The sequence below is a fragment of the Coenobita brevimanus genome, chromosome 21 (genome assembly GCF_032717465.1).
Source record: "Coenobita brevimanus isolate Jiangsu-jjx chromosome 21, ASM3271746v2, whole genome shotgun sequence".
In the NCBI taxonomy this organism is placed as follows: Eukaryota; Metazoa; Arthropoda; class Malacostraca; order Decapoda; family Coenobitidae; genus Coenobita; species Coenobita brevimanus.
In genome coordinates this window covers 13439103-13453062 of record NC_136974.1, presented here as the reverse complement: position 1 = coordinate 13453062, position 13960 = coordinate 13439103, and positions in this window count along the sequence as shown.

The following is a 13960-nucleotide window of genomic DNA, read 5'->3' as shown; positions in this document are numbered from 1 at the left end:
GACACTCCTGCTCTCAACAACAGAAAGAACGCCTTACTCTACTATAAGGGGGAGAAGGGGGGAGTGAGGTAGAACACGCAAGCCTGGTCACTATGGAAGCCACGAAGCGAATCGTGATCAAACACGCAGCATACTGTACATTAGAATTATACAAAGGATGATGAAATCATAGGCTATGTAACACCTCCCCACAAAGAAAAAGAGATTTACAAAGGAAATTTCTTATTACTCTAAAACAATCTGTCTAAAGTCTAGATAAGCAATCTGCAATAACATTTTCTTTCCCCTTGACATGTTGTATGTCTAATGAATACTCCTGAAGAAGCAGACTCCATCTTGTCAATCTCTGATTTTTATCTTTAAACTTACTAAGGAATTTCAGTGGGTTATGATAGGTATAAATGACTATGGGGTCAAAACCAGAACACAAATAAAATGAAAAATGCTGTAAACCCAAAATCAAGGCCAAAAGCTCTTTCTCAACAGTTGAGTAGTTCTTTTGAGGTGGAGTGAACTTCTTACTGTAATAAGATACAGGGTGTTCAATACCCTGATCATCCTCTTGCAGCAAAACAGCCCCAACTCCTGTATCACTTGCGTCAACAGCCATCTTAAAAGGCTTAGCAAAATTTGGAGTAGCGAGCACTGGCTGTCTTAATAGGATAGCTTTAAGTTTACTGAAAGAGGATTCACAGTTATCGGTCCAGACAAATTTAACTCCCTTTTTCAGTAGGTCTGTAAGTGGTGATACAAGAATTGAAAAGTTAAGAACGAATCTCATGTAATAACCTACCATTCCCAAAAATCTTTGTAGCTCTTTCCTACTTTTAGGTCTGGGAAGATCACTTATAACCTGAAACTTAGCTCCTGGTGGTGCAACGTGTCCATCACCAATTACGTACCCAAGGTACTGAGCTTTAGCTTGACCAAACTCACACTTTGATAAATTAGCTACAAGATTAGCCTGAAAAACGCTCAAAAAATTTACTGACATGGCATAGGTGATCTTTCCAGTTGTCACTGAAGATTAGTACATCATCAATATAAACAATACACCCTGCCAAACCCTCTGTTACAACATTCATGAGCTTCTGAAAAGTGGCTGGTGCATTCTTCATACCATATGGCATTACATATGCTAAAGTCTTTCCTAGTGTTACAAAACATGAGATCTCCCTAGCATGTTCAGTCATAGGTACTTGCCAATATCCCTTTAACAAATCAAACTTACTTATGTACCTAGCCTTTCCGATCTTGTCTATGCAATCTTCCACGCGAGGGAGAGGGTAAGTGTCTGTTTTGGTTATCTGATTAACACGTCTGTAGTCGATGCAAAGCCGCTGTGACCCACCTGGCTTAGGGACTAGAGTGACAGGAGAACTCCACTCGCTCTGACAAGGCTCAATCATCTTGTGGTCCAACAGGTAGCCAAGCTCCTTCTGGATGAGAGGAACTTTCACTGGGTTCACACGGTAAGGAGGCGGTTTAATTGGCTTTGCATCTCCAACATCGACATCATGCATCAACACAGTGGTTCTTCTTGGAGAGGCACGGAACACTTGCGGGTACTCATGCAGTAATGCCGAAAACTCCTGCCTTTCCTCGGGAGCTAGATGAGAAAGCTTAGCCTGGAGATCATTCATGATATCAGGATTCTTCCCCAAACTATCACTCAGGCTCATACTGCATGGGAGACCTTCACTTGCAGACTCAGGTGGAACAGCTACAGTGCAGACTGGGTTATTTTCGTCCCGCCTGTGATATAACTTTAGCATGTTGATGTGACAAAGTTAATTGTTCTTTCTACGATCCAGTGTGGTGATGACATAGTTGACATCACTGAGTTTCTTCTCCACGAAATAAGGACCACTAAACTTGGCTTGAAGAGGTTGCCCATACACCGGTAGCAGAATCAAAACCTGATCTTCTGGCTGAAGGTGGCATAACCTGGACTTCTTATCATACCAAGTCTTCATCTTCTCCTGAGCAGCTCCCAAATTCTCTCTCGCCAGCTGTAAAGCAGTGGACAGCCGTTATTTGAACTTCATCACATACTCCAGCAGGTTGACGTCATCTTCATCCGACAGCCAGCATTCCTTGAGTAGCTTAAGGGGTCCTCTTACTTCATGGCCAAACAGTAGTTCAAAGGGTAAGAAGCCGAATAATTCATTTGGAGATTCTCTTGTGGCAAATACAACGAATGGAAGACCTTTATCCCAATCTTTCTGATGTTCCAAACAGTATTTCCTGAGCATCGACTTGAGTGTTTGATGATATCTCTCCAACGCTCCTTGGGTCTGGGGATGGTAAGCTGAAGACGTGATCTGGGTGATGCCCAACTCTTTCAGAGACTGCTTGAAAACATTTGACATGAAATTACTTCCCCGGTCTGACTGTACCTCCTTCGGCAGACCAAACTTGGTGAAGAACCCTAGTTTCCTTAACCACGTTCTTTGCAAAGATATTTCTAAGTGGAATGGCTTCAGGATAACGAGTAGCCATATCAAGAAGGGTCAACACATAAGAAAATCCTGAAGAAGTCTTAGGAAGAGGGCCCACAATATCCACCAACACACGGGTGAATGGCGCCTCAAAAGGAGGAATGGGAACTAGAGGTGCAACCTTTTCGGTCTGATTACACTTCCCCACAACTTGACAGGTGTGACAAGACTTACAATACCAGGAAACATCTCTGAAGATACCTGGCCAGTAGAAGTGTTTCAAAATGCGTGCCACAGTCTTCCTCACTCCAAGGTTTCCTGCCAAACTGGAATCATGAGCCACTCTAATGATATCCTGCCTACAAACACGAGGGATGACAACTTGATGTACAACCTCCCATTCACAGTCGGCTGATGCTACTAGGGGTCTCCACTTTCTCGTAAGTACTCCTGACTTTATATAATAACAAGTAGAAGCGCCAGCTGACTTTTACTCACTGCAAGCAGAGTTAGCTAGACCTTTCAACTCAGGGTCAGTACCTGCAACTCAACCAATTCTTGACGAGACAAATTATCAACACTACGGGGTACTGCCTCATCTGGTGAGTGGTTCAAATTAGCAAGAAAAGTGTCAGCTAGGATAACATCATCATCATCATTATCCTCTAGGTCACCAGTAACTTTAGACTTAGCCCTAGTGACAGCACATGCAGAGAACACATCAGGGATATCACAATCCTGGGTCACAGTCACTGGTTCAATAGACAACTGAGGAGCTGGACACACTTGACTTCCACCAATATCATTTCCAAGTAAGAAAGTTACATCTGACATTGGGAGTGTCTCAACCAACCCAACCATAACAGAACCATTAACAAAACCAGACTCTAAATTCACTCTGCACAGAGGGACAGAGAAGTAATTATTCTCTACACCTTGTAAGATTACAGTTTCATCAGAGGAATTAACATTAGAGCCTAGAACACTGGTCAGCATAAGGGATTGGCAAGCACCTGTATCACGATATATTTTAACTGATTTCCTGTCATTACTGTCCAGAGGACTGACAAAACCATCAGACAGGAAATTAGCACATGAACTCTTGAGAGTGTCACCCACGTTACTGCTCAAAAGAGGAGCTTCATCATGAGAATTTAATTTACCCCTCAAAGCAGGTTCAGTTAACTCGGTTAAAGAATTCTGGGAACTCTCAAGGGTGGACACTAGACCAATTGACTGAATATTTAAAGATTCCTTTTTGTTCACATCACGCTCCCTCCTGATACATTTCTCCGTAGTATAACCAAGCTTACTACAATAAGTACATTTACTTTTCTGAAATCTAGAGGTGAAGCTGGTATTTACTTCCTGAGAAACATCATCTTTATTCTCTTTCCTGTTACCTGTACTCTGAGTAGAGGCAACGTACTTACTCTCAGCTTTCCTTTTTTCTGTAGAATATCTCTTGTGAGTGAGAACATATTCATCAGCTAAAACTGCAGCATCAGACAAATTATCTATTCTTTTCTCATCAAGATATAAGCTTACATCTTTATTAATACACCTTTTGAAGTCCTCCAGCAAAATCATCTACTTAAATTTATGAAAATCAGAATTTACATTCTTAGAATTTAACCACTGCTCTAACAGATCTTCTTTGATTTTTGCATACTCAACATGGGATTGCTTATCTTGCTTATAAGTTGTTCCAAACTTTACTCTATAGGCTTCAGGAACAAGCTCATAGGCCTTAAGAATCAAGCTCTTAAGTACATCATAATTATCAGATTGATCCTGAGGCAAAGATGCATAAGTTACTTGAGCTTTACCGGTGAGAACACTCTGTAGGAGTACTAGCCAATACTTTTTGGGCCAATTAAAACCTGTAGCTACCCTCTCAAACAACTGAAAATACTTTGTTAAATCAGATTCATTAAAAGGAGGGACAAGTTAAACATTTTTAGCCACATCAAAATCATCAGAGCTAGATGATCCAGTTCCACCTTGTTTCATGCGATACTCATGGTCTGCCTGAATCCTAGCAAGTTCAATTTGTGCCTGAAACTCAGCCTCCTTAGCACGAGCCTGAAACTCAGCCTCCTTAGCACGAGCCTCCTGCAGGGCTAGCTGTAACTTAGCTATTTCAATCTGCGTTTGCTCATCTGGAGGAGTTACATTAAACAAGCTTTTATTAATCATGCCAACAATTTGATCTTTAGAATGATGAGAATGAACAGCAATTCCCAATTGTTGAGCAACAAGCTTAAGTTCACTCTTTGTTCTGTTTTCTATATCACACACTGTTTGCACATTTGACAAAAAATCTTTGGCTTCATCAGGAGTAGTAATAGTAGACATCATGAATAAATCACAGTCACAAAATATCAAGCAATGTCCTTATGATAATATCCTGAATATCCTGATAAGAGGTCGCCAAATTTATGTTACGGAACAGAGAGAGACAATGAACACTTCAAGTGAGAATACTAAAATCACTAGTGTCCCGCAAAGTTCCAGGTTCAAAACAAAAGATTTAGGTAAAATTACAAGTTAAAGTTTAATGCTCAAACTAACAACTAAACATTCAGGACTCATAAGGATAATGTAATGGCAAAAACAGGTTACATATAAGGTTAACTGCAATAGCCTCTATTAACACGAATTTAGCAAGAACAAATTTATCTAAGTCAGCCCTGATAAATGAGAGAACCGAATAATGCTCAGTTAAAGTAAGATATAATTTTATCACAGATATATAACACTATTAGGCCGGGGAAAAAAAAAATATATAACACTACTCACACTGGCTGACTTTAAAAACTTTACATGAATCACAAAAACCTCACCAGGCCTGCGAATTAACGCCCCAGGCCACACAGTACAAGAAAAATGGTAATAACACTTATACTCAAATTATACAGCAGCTAGATGGCTGGAGACTTCCTGAACACTCACAATAATAATACACTATACAGGGGAGGACAGAGATGTGAACAAAATGAGGAGTAGATGTAAGTGGCAACTAATGCAGAGACTGAGCTCATTATATAGGGGGCCGGCAGAGCTTGATTCAACTTGCAAGAAGGACGCGCAAATGAAGGCACAGAGGACGAAGAGTTGACACTCCTGCTCTGAACAACAGAAAGAATGACTTACTCTACTATAAGGGGGAGAAGGGGGGGAGTGAGGTAGAACACGCAAGCCTGGTCACTATGGAAGCCACGAGGCGAATCGTGATCAAACATGCAGCATACTGTACGTTAGAATTATTCAAAGGATGATGAAATCATAGGCTATGTAACAATATATATATATATAATTTATCATCTAATCCTGTGTTATCTATGACGAGCGTAGAAGCCGGGGCCTAGGCAAGTAGGTCTTGATATTTAAGATGAGGGTGACCGGCCCCACTCGTCCCTAAGTCGCATTACGTGAGTAATAAACCCCAACCACCCCTTGCATATAAACCTACACAGTCTCAATCCGATTGGAGCACCTTAATTACCCGCTAAACCCCAGGCGTCATAATTTGGTTATATGGTTACCACCTAGCGTAGTACAGGAAACCATTTGGCTCGTCACTCGGTGCGCTCACCTAAAGGCAGAAGGAAGAGGAAATAATAAAGGAAAGAGAGGCAGAAGAGGGAGGAAGGAAGGACGGAAGAGAGGAAAGGGCAGGCACTCAAGAGCAGCAGTACATCGAGTGAGTGGATGGTGAGTGCCCCCGCCTACCATCAATATATATATATATATATATATATATATATATATATATATATATATATATACTATATATATATATATATATATATATATATATGTATATTTATATATATATATATATATATATAATATATATATATATATATATATATATATATATATAATATATATATATATATATATATATATATATATATATATATATATATATACATACATATATATATATATATATATATATATATATATATATATGTAGTATATATATATATATATATATATATATATATATATATATATATATATATATATATATATATATATATAATATATATATATATATATATATATATATATATATATATATATATATATATATATATATATATATACACACACACACACACACACGAGTATATATACTGTATATGATGAATATGTTCATCCTCCATAATACGTTGCGCTAGACAATACTTATTTTGGCGCGCATCTCATTCAGTAAAGCAAGGCATGCTTCAGACCAAGAGCACCCCTGAATATTCACAACGAAGCATCCAACTCCCTGATTGGTCCCAGCACCATTACATTAAATTAAGCTCGAATTACAGGCACACGTTCAATTACATTACATCTTTTATATAATATAAGCACTACACAGATCATAGTAATGTAGTTGTCAGTACCTGACCACTATGCCGAGGTTCCTCCAACTCATTCGCGTCTTGATACGACGATGTAAACAAAGACAGTGGTGCCATATCTACCAAAACGCCACAAGTCGGTGTAGTACTTAGAAGTGAAGCCGACTGTACATCTGGTGCAGTCAACCCAAGCTCCACGAGCGCTCTCTCAGCACATTTTCTTGCAACCCCGCACCTCAAGCTTCCTTCATATAAGGAAGGCGAGCGAATCGAGCCATTCATAGCTCGTTTCTAAGACATGGCACAGCTGTACCAGCTGGATGAGGCAGATAAGTGGCTTCAGTTTCTTAGCTTGCTTGAGGGCCCTGCCCTCGATATTCTCCACGGAATTCATGGAGACAATCTCACATATGAGATGATGAAGGCTGCGCTCATCAAAGCATACAGCCTTACAGTTGATGATGCCAGGAGTCAGTTCATGAGGGCACGTCTCCAAGGAAAGGGGACTGATGTTCAATTTCTCGACCGTCTCACTGCTTACTTAGATGAGTAGGTGGAGAAAGATGAGACCCCTTGCATGCAAGAGGGGATAATCGACCATATGCTGCGCACATATCTAGAAAAGTCATGGCCTGCTGAGCTTATGGCCCAGGTTAAGATCTGTCAGGTAAGGGGTGCCAGCCAAATGGTGGAAAAGGCTGCATTCTTCACTGCGTACGGGTACCAAACTCGTAAGCAACAGACCTAGAACAGGAAAGATACTGCCAAGTCTGGGAAGCCATCTCAGACTGAACCCCAGCATCAAGGCCGTTCTCAGAATAATGGCCACGGTCCAAACAAACCACAGAAGAAGGACCAGGGGCAAAGTATGGAGAAACCCGAATGGAAGAAGTACAAGCAGTACCGCAACCATCAGCAGTATCCCAAGCAGCAGCAAAACAAGGACAAACCACATAACCCTCAGTCAGGACAATCAACTTTAGTGTTTTGTAGGCAGGAGGCAAATGCCGCATTATTAACCCAATAGCAGTATGGTGGTGCCGTCCCCACCAGTACAGGTACTTCCCCACAATTCACTAGTCCCCCTGCGATGTTGAACCCTCCTTCACAGGTGGTCAATGCTTCAACTCCTCAGGTGGTGAGCATGACTCCTCAGGCATCTAGTTCTCAGGGCATCACATTTGCTACATTGTTCGTTCTGCAGTCTCATCAATGACTGGATGGTACCTCCTCAGACCTTTCCACCAGCAACATTGCCTTCCTTGTTCAGCCAGGGTTAGTGGGAAGTGTTTCCATAAATATCCTGAGAGACAATGGTTCCTCAGGCTGCTCTTGTCAGGCAGAGTCTTTTTCGGCCCGAGGAGTACACAGGTAGGCAGATCCAAGTTAAACTTCTTGATGGATCAGTGACATTGTTCCCTGAGGCACGTATCCAGGTGGCATCTCCTTTCTACACTGGCTTGACAGCTGCTGATGTCATGCCAGAACCTTTGTTTGACCTCATTATAGGTAACATGCCAGACGTCAAAAATAGTTGTGCCTTAGATGTTGCTACTTGGACTTCGGCTGTTCCAGTAACACGGGCCATGGCCAAGGCTCTGAACCATGTCACCCCATTGACCGTCGCAACGCTGCAAGGATTGATTCATAGTCAAGATGTTGTCCAAGAACAACAGTCTGACCTGACACTTGCCTCAGCTGGAGCGTAATGTGATTAAGTGTTCATGGGGAGGTCAAGCCAGGTTCCTTCGTAAGTGAGGACGGCTGTACCATGAATCAAAGACACCCCAGGGCGAGGTTTGACTGCAGTTTGTCATTCCCGTGAAGTATCGCCGAGCAGTGTTTGAACTGGGTCATTGTTTGAGATGGGAGGTCACATGGGCCAAAAGAAGACCTCTGACCACATCCATGCTGACTTCTTCTGGCCAGGAATGGGACAGGAAATAACTAGGCTCATGTGTTCCTGCGATGTGTGTCAGCATACCACCAGTCAGGGATGTGTCCTTCCTGCGCCGTTTGAATCCACGCCCATAATCTCTGAGGCAGTTGAGAGAGAGGGCAGTGGTAATGTGGATGCAGACCTGTTGTCTTGCCCATTGGCCCCACAGGACACATTATGTCCAGGGTCTGTACATACATCATAGGTCAAGGGGGAAGTTCAAGACCCTCGCAGAGGCAATCTGAGGCTGTGTCTGAATTACCTTGTGGTGTGTCTCGAGCTGTGGGCCTCTCTGAGGATTCCCAGAGAATACACATAATCCACATGAATGTTCACACCCACGTTGGGTGTTAAAATGTGACCTGTCCGAGTTTGCATATGGATTCTCAGCTTGCCAATTTAATTGTAAGTGTAGAGTTTGGTTTAACCCTAGAACACAAACCCCGGGTGTTTTCCACCCGATGCTGTTGCATGTCACGTGACCCCTCTACCGAGCTCGGGTCTAAGAGCACGTGACGTCCAGTACCCTCAGTCCATTGTGTGCTGTGGTCAAGGGTGGGTGTACTGCACCGTTCTCTCCTTGGGCTTTTTCCATAGAGTAGATTTCGAGTTATTTCCACCAGACGTTTGTGATACACACCGCATTGTGGTCCAGGTGGAAAACACCCGACATTTGTGTTAGTGTATTTTTTCTGAATTATTATTTACATGCATCTCCTTTGCAGGTCCAGATTTTTGCAATTTCAGGAATAGTAATTAGAACTAAAAGTACAACATGTCAAAAAAAAGAGTGAAATACTATTCCAACAAAGAATTGGAGATACTTATGAACACATCAGGTGCCTTATCTGTCCCAAGCTGTGGCAAAAGTGACAATGGAAGTGATGATGAGGGACAAGTAGATGTTGTTGAAAGTGAAGCACTGTATGATAGTGATGTGGATGAGGACTACCAGCCTGATCCCCACGAGGAAAGTGATGATGATGACGATGATGATGATGATAGTGGTATGCCTAGGTGGAAAAAACCAAGGCATACATCAGCCCCTCAAAACACCTGACTACCTCAACATCTACTTCCCCTCCAGCTGCCTCAACATCTACTTCCCCTCCAGCTATCTCAACATCTACTTCCCCTCCTGCTGCCTCTCCTGCTGCTGCAACTCCTGCTGCCCCTGCTGGCCGTAGAGGAAGAAGGGAGCTCTGTCATGAAGATGATCCTCCTGCAATAGTGGATTTCAATGCCAGCACACGCAGCAGCACCAGCGGATTCAGGTGGAGTTGTCAGCCACAGCTTCCTGCAAGCACAAGAACACCTGCAAGGAACATTGTTGCAGGCTTCACCCCAGGGCTTACAATGGAAGCACAGAGCGCCGACACACCTGTGAAGTCATTTTCGCTGTTCTTCGAAGAGCAAATTATTGACGTCATTGTTTGGTGGACAAACAAAAAATTCGATGAGTTGGCTGCCAATTATGCCCAGCAGACAGCCACCCATGCACAAACAGAGGCAGCAGGATCTGTGCACTACTGGGGGTACTCATCTTCAGTGGCTGCCAGAGAGATGGACATCTTTCTACAACAGAAATGTGGAGTCCAAACACCAGTGCAGCAATGTACCGTGTGGCAATGTCACAGGGCCGTTTCGAGTTGCTTCTGAACTGCTTGCGTTTTGATGACCCTGACACACGGCAGGAGAGGCAGAAGGCTGACAAGTTCACGCCAGTCAGGGAAATATGGGATGTGTTCATTGGAAATTGTCAGCGCTTATACATCCCAAGTGAGCGCCTGACTGTGGATGAGCAGCTGCTTGGTTTTAGAGGCAGGTGCCCCTTCCGGATGTATATCCCAAACGATCCCACTAAATATGGATTAAAATTAGTGCTGCCCACCGACAACAGCAGCAAGTATTTAGTGGGTGCCATCCCATACCTGGGGAAGCAGGGAACAGAACCCCCACGTGGCATAACCTCGGGCATCACCTGACCAGGGAGTTGATGCGGCCGTACCACAAGACAAACAGGAATGTTACCACTGACAACTGGTTCACTTCTGTGCCCCTAGCAACGGATCTCCTAAACAACTGCGGCATGACCCTGGTAGGAACAATCAAGGCCAACAAGAGGGAGATCCCCGAGAAAATGACAGAGGGTTAGCCGCACGCAGGGGTCAAGTGCATTCCTGTTCACAAAGGAGCTCAGTCTGGTGTCATACATCCCGAAGATGCCAAAAACTAAGAAGAAGCTGGTGCTGCTGCTGTCGTCGATGCACACACAGCCAACCCTCAGGAACAGTGGTTAGCCTGAGGTGATTGAATTTTACAGTGCCACCAAAGGTGGTGTTGATACATTCAATGAGATGTGTGCACAGTATTCTTGTGTACGCAAGACCAAACATTGGCCGCTGTGTGTGCTGTACGGGATGTTGATCATGGCCTGCACCAACTCCTGGATTATTCAAGGTGAAAATGTTGCAAGGGGAGGCAGCAAACCCACGATCCAGCGAAGGTTCATGCAGGAGTTGGCACGGTCCATCATTTTATCCCTTGGGCACAAAACTGCCTGACATCTCCAGTCCTGTCTCGCGGTCTCAAGACACTCATATGCACTGTCTGTGACCGCCCTTCACCAGGCAGTGCTGCAGGGACACCAGGGACACCAATGGCCAAAAGCAAGGCTGCATTGGTGCGGTGTGTGGAGTGTCCTGGGAGAGCTGACAAGAAGACGCGGCACAGGTGCCATGGGTGTCGGCAGCCTAAGTGCCCTCTCCACTTCTACCCTATCTGGGGCTCCTGCCTCCAAAGGTAACTAATATGCAGCCACTGGGTATTGTATTAATGTTCTTTATATATCAATTTCTCTTCATGTACCATGGAAAAAAAAAATAAAAATATTATTGCACAAATGCCATTTTTTCACTATAAAAATTTACCCTTTTTTTGTGTACCTCTCATGCAGTTCGTAGTGGCACCAGAGGGATGTGGCTCCACCAGCAGAGGCTCTGAGGACCTGGTAGTGCCCTCATCATTGCTCAAGTCTTTAATGGCAGTATTTTTTCGTCCATAGATTTTAAGGTTTAGGTATATAGCACTTTTCTGTAATTTAAGTCACTTCTTCTAAGTCACCCCTAGAGTATGAATTTTCAGGATAAGTAACTTATTATTTAGGTTAAATGAAAGAGGAAGAGTTCTATTTTCCTTGTATTTTTTCAGATTTAATAAATATTCATTGTAAGTGTGTTTTTTCTTTTTTCCAAAAACTGGTGAAATTCGCCCGACGTTTGTGATACTGTGACTAGGACATGGGGTTTGTTTTCTAGGGTTAACGAATAGACTGGATGTTCTGAGAGATTTATGCAATAAGGACTAGCATGTTTCCTGGTTAATAATGTAGGTTTAACCAGTAAACTGGATGTTCTGAGAGATTTATGCAATCCAAGGACTAGCACGTTTCCTGGTTAATAATATAGGTTTAACCAGTAAACTACAAGGGTTCTGAGAGATCAGAGCAATCCAAGGACTAAGTTTCCTAGTAAATAATGTACCTAATAATGGTGTACCTTTTATAGTATATGTACTGACTACTAGGCAGAGAGAGAGAGAGAGAGATTGTAATATCCTTCTCAGGTAAAAAAAAATTTTTGTACGAGGCAGGTAAAGTGGGGTCTGACAGACCCCAAAATAAAAAAAAAAAGATAAAAAAAAAAATACTTGCACTACATTTATTGAAATAAGAACATAAACTCAATTATTTTAACATATCTTCTTACCGTTAATGCAATTTTGTAGTGAATATAACGTTACAAAATATTTTAAAAAGAATTTTAGAAACAATCATGAAAATTAACACATTGCTTACTTTAGTAGTTACATGACTCAAACTAATAATAATGAAGCAGATGACCAACATCCTCTTGTCGAGACCAATGCCCCAACTATCTGTAAGGAAGTGTAGAACCACAGCAAATGAATACCAAAGTGTTTCACCTCATTTACACCTCAGGTAATGTGGGGTCTGTTGAACCCCAACAGCTCTATAGAGCGAGCATAGATCCAGGAATGACCCCATCACTACCCTAAACTACTCAACTAGTCAGGAAGGTAGAGGAGACGACAGATCGCTAGGGCTTATTTTAATATATGAAAAACTGAAGATAAAAATTCGTGGGGTCTGTTAGACCCCACATTACCTGAGGAAGGTTGTTTGTCACATCGACACTTTTGATGCTCCACCTTGATTGATTTCGCAGGTACAGATGGCGGGCGTAGCAGTTTTCCAGTGCAGATCTGCTGATCTTCTCTGCTGTATGCTGCTGTCTCTTCTCTTCTGCCTCGTCATCTCCATTTACTATTAATTTATATTATATCATTTTACATGTAGGTAGAGTTACACTACAACTGTCACACTTACACTGTGTATTACATACACCACACTACATAACAATTAGTTGTTAATGTAAACGTAGTGAACTTTTGCTCAGTTTGACCTGAGTACAGGATTTTTCACCATCGTCACAGAGTTTTTTCCCTCAAACTTGCTTCTATTAACGTAAATACGAAGTTTTTATGCTCATTGGCGACAGTGATTTTCTCCTGTAGCAGGATAGTACACACACCACAGTGTGAATCTTGTGTGATTGAGTCGGGATGTAAATATTACCTACTATTAAATTTTGTATCATAAAATTCATTTTGATGTGGCATAATGTCACGAATTAATTAGCGACATTGTGATAGTATGGTATTGGGAATGCCTGAAGAATTTTGAAATGCATAAACTTTTGCTCAGTCCGTTAACTGCCTCGCTTTTGCACTCAGATCGTAATGAGTTTTCATAAACCTTGTCATTGTTTTCATAAGTGACTGTCTTTCTGTATAGACAGTGCATTTCACTGAGTGAAACTTATTGTGTAATTGTCATTCCCAAGCATTGCTTTTCTGACCGTTGAGTTGAGCCATGCTCATCTCTTGTGTTTTGTGCCCCAGCTTGCTTACTTCAGTTAGTCAGCTTCGGACTGCCACGGGAGAAGGTATTCGTCGTGCCCAGCATTGAGAGCAGAGTCTCCAGTTGTACAACAAATTCCTCCCATCTCCCCACCGAGTTGGTGATCGGCATAGTGGACTTAGCAGTAAGCAGCGCCTGCCGTAGCATCAGACAGACGCCCAGTCTCGTGTAGCTTCACCTCCGTTTCCTCCACTGACTAGTACTTCCGTTC